We start from the raw sequence: 4,241 nt of genomic DNA, 5'->3' as shown, positions 1-4,241 counted from the left end.
CAACCGAGCTTGTCCCAAAGACAGCTTCCCTTTGCCGCGCATTGACCAGCTAGTGGACTTGACGGCTGGACACAATAGGCTCAGTTTCTTGGATGCGTACCGCGGCTATCACCAGATCGCCATGCATGGGCCTGACCGAGAGATCACCTCTTTCACGACTCCAAGGGGACTCTTCTGTTATCGAGTTATGCCCTTTGGTTTGAAAAACGCCGGGGCAACCTTTCAGAGGATGGTGACCAAAATGTTTGCTCCTTTGCTCGGCCGGACAATGGAGGCTTACATCGATGATATGGTGGTAAAGAGCCGACATGAGGCAAACCATTTGTCCGACTTAGCCGAGATGTTTGCCATTCTGAAGAAGCACAAGCTGCGCTTGAACGCCTCAAAGTGTGCCTTTGGCGTGGGATCCGGAAAATTTTTGGGATTCTTAGTCACGAACCGAGGCATCGAAGCAGACCCTACTCAGATCAGAGCCGTGCAAGAGTTGAAGCAGCCCAGCTCGGCTAAGGACGTGCAGCATCTGGCCGGGATGGCCGCCGCGCTTAATCGATTTATAAGCCGGTCATCAGATCGCTGCCGCCCTTTCTTTCAAGTATTGCAGTCAAAGTTCTCATGGGATGCCGAGTGTGACCGAGCTTTGGCCGAGCTCAAGGATTATTTGTCTTCTCCGCCGCTGTTGGTTACACCAGAGCCGGGTGAGGAACTCTACCTTTACCTTGCCATCTCCCAGCACGCAGTAAGTGCGGTGTTGGTCCGGGCTGAAGGAATCAAGCACCTCCCAATTTTTTATGTCAGCAAAACTTTGTTACCGGCAGAATCAAGGTACTTGCCGTTGGAGAAGCTTGCCCTGGCCTTGATGATGGCTTCAAGAAAATTGGCGCACTATTTTCACGCCCATACCATCATCGTATTGACCGAGTTTCCCCTCAAGGCTTTGTTTGAACGCGCGGACTTTTCAGGCCGAATTCTAAAGTGGGCGGTCGAGTTGGGAAAGTTTGATGTGAAGTTCCAGCCGCGCACCGCCATCAAAGCCCAAACCTTGGCAGATTTTGTCGCCGAGTTCTCACCTGGCACTCATCCGGTATGCCCGGTCGACATTGCCGAGGCAGATGATGAGATGCACGCAATGCCAACCGAGGAACAACCAGTTGAGTTAGGTAGCGCCGCGGAGTCAGCGCGCACCATCAAAGTTCCCTCAGTTTGCACGGTCATACCACCCGGTGATGCAATGACGGAGTTGTGTATCACCAACCCATCCACTCTGTCCGGTACCGCATCACCAAGGGGGGACGAAATTGAACCACACCGCTCAGAACTTGATGATTCTCCTACGGACTTGGGCATTCCGAACCAACTTGCTGAGTCCGGTGCCGAATCATCAAGGGGGGAAGGCATGGTTCCACATAGCTCAAAACCTGCGGCCGGCTTCACACCGCAACCTGATGATTCGCTTACGGACTTGAGCATTACAGAACAACTTGCTGAGTCCGGAGTCGAATCACCAAGGGGCACTGAATTTGAACCGGTCAACACCGAACTTGACACCGCACAGCCGAGCAGTTATGATCCCATTGCCCTTCGCAACTCTCAGGACCCATCTGACTACTGGAAGCTTTTTGTGGGGGACATGTGGAAGCTTTTCGTTGATGGAGCGTCCAACCGCCATGGTGCCGGCCTAGGTATTGTTCTTATATCCCCGGATGGCCTAACCATTGAACATTCTATAACGCTTGGCTTCCCGGCGTCTAACAACGAGGTTGAGTACGAGGCACTTCTCGCCGGGCTCAAGAGCGCAATTCAAATGAAGGCTGCCGAGCTCCTGGTGTACAGTGATTCCCAGCTTGTGGTCAACCAAGTTTCTGGGATTTATGAAGCAAAGGATGAAAGGATGGCGAAGTACCAAGCTCTGGTCAGGGAGCATATCAAGCAGTTTGAGGCAATTAGAGTCCAACAAATTGGCCGGGAAGACAACAGCCGAGCTGATGAACTGGCCGCTCTCGCTTCTATGGTGGATAATACTTTTCCAAACCCTCTTTTGATTGACTTTCTTCCGCAGCCAAGCATTGAACTCGCCGGGCAGACAGATGTACTCTGCGCCGCGCTTGGTCCCTCTTGGATGGACCCCTTGATTTTGTTCCTCAGAGACCGGACTCTTCCAACTGACAAGAAAGAAGCACACAAAATCAGGGTGAAGTCAGAGCGGTTTTGGCTCTCTTCATCTGGCGCGTTATATAAGAAGTCCTTCACTGGTCCTTATTTAAAGTGCGTGCACCCGAATAGTGTGGAGGCCTTCTTGTACGAAATTCATGAAGGCATTTGTGGCAGCCACATAGGAGGCAGGTCCTTGGCCTACCGCGCTATTTCGCAGGGATACTGGTGGCCGTGCATGCAGGCCGACGCACAAAAATATGTCCGCAAGTGCGAAAAATGCCAGAAATTCGCCCATCAGATCCACCAGCCTGCCAGGGAACTTCTTTCCCTTACCAGTCCTTGGCCTTTCGCCATGTGGGGGCTAGATATAGTGGGACCACTGCCAACAGCATCGGGCAACCGGAAATTCTTCATCGCGGCCACAGATTACTTCACAAAGTGGGTTGAAGCTGAGCCCTTGGCAACCATCAAAGAGAAAGACGTGAAGCGATTTGTCTGGCAGAACGTGGCCACGCGGTTTGGCGTCCCCAAGATTTTGATCTCTGACAACGGCACCCAGTTTGACGGTCGCCTATTCAGAGGATTTTGTGAAGATCTGAAGATAGAATTCTACAACTCCACCCCGGCCTACCCGCAGTCCAATGGTCAAGCCGAAGCATCGAACAAGACTATACTGGATGGGTTGAAGAAACGGCTGGAAAAGGCCAAGGGAAAATGGGCTGAGGAATTGCCCAGCGTCCTTTGGGCATACCGAACAACCCCGCGACGTTCAACCGGGGAAACTCCATTTGCTTTGGCTTACGGCATGGAGGCGGTCATACCCTTGGAAGTTGAAATGCCCACCCTCAGAACCGAGAGTTTTGAGCCCGAGAAAGCCCTCATCCATGTGGCCGCCTACCAACAAGAGCTCTCCAAGAAGTATAACAAGACAGTGCACCCCAGACGGTTCAAAGTTGGAGATTGGGTTTTGAGGAAGATTATGGGCAACACCTTGGTGCCAGGAGAAGGCAAACTAGGGGCAAATTGGGAAGGACCCTACAAGATCACTGGTCTGGCGGGCAAGGGGGCTTACCACTTGGAGGATCTAGAGGGAAGAGCCATACCCCGGCCATGGAATGCGGCCAACTTGAAACTGTATTATTTTTAAGCTTTTGCTTTCCTTTTTTGTGTAAAGAAATTTTTTGGCTTGCAAAGTAGAATGTAATCCTTTTGGTCAATTTATAGAAGTAATATTGCTTTACCACTTGGACTTTCATTTAATGTTAAGAACCGAGATGATGTACTCCGGTTAGAAGAGTTGGTGTTTTGTCCAACTTCGGATTATCAACCGAGATGATGCACTCCGGTTGGAAGAGTTGGTGTTTTGTCCAACTTTGGATTCCCAACCGAGATGATGTACTCCGGTTGGAAGAGTTGGTGTTTTGTCCAACTTTGGATTCCCAACCGAGATGATGTACTCCGGTTGGAAGAGTTGGCGTCTTGTCCAACTTAGGATTCCCAACCGAGATGATGTACTCCGATTGGAAGAGTTGGTGTCTTGTCCAACTTTGGATTCCCAACCGAGATGATGTACTCCGATTGGAAGAGTTGGTGTCTTGTCCAACTTTGGATTCCCAACCGAGATGATGTACTCCGGTTGGAAGAGTTGGGGTCTTGTCCAACATAGGATTCCCAACCGAGATGATGTATTCCGGTTGGAAGTGTTGATTTGTTCGACTTTGTTACAGCCGAGGTGGCTATTTCGGTTCATGAATGTCTTGTTCTGCTGAAGTGCTTCGACCGTGTTATGTATTCCGGTCGACAAAGTGTTCAAACTATGAGTTATACCGAAGTGTTTTGCTGAAGACAGAACTGATTACAACCGTGCAAACACTTGCAAAAATTAGAATTTTTCATTGATAAGAAATTCATTACAAAAGGTGGGGACAGAGCCCGGTTACATCAAAAGAGTTGGAAGCAAAAATACAAAAACAAGGAAAAATAACTAAACTAGGGGGGAGAGATTGGTGAACTCGTCCTCGCCAGCATCAAGGTTGATGGTAGGACTGACTTCTTGGGCACCGGGCTCAGCACTGCCGGGCTGCTCTAGC

This window comes from Camellia sinensis, chromosome 7 (genome assembly GCF_055761805.1).
Source record: "Camellia sinensis isolate YWXY chromosome 7, ASM5576180v1, whole genome shotgun sequence".
Lineage (NCBI taxonomy): Eukaryota > Viridiplantae > Streptophyta > Magnoliopsida > Ericales > Theaceae > Camellia > Camellia sinensis.
The sequence above is the reverse complement of the archived record's forward strand: the minus strand, read 5'-3'. Positions refer to the sequence as shown.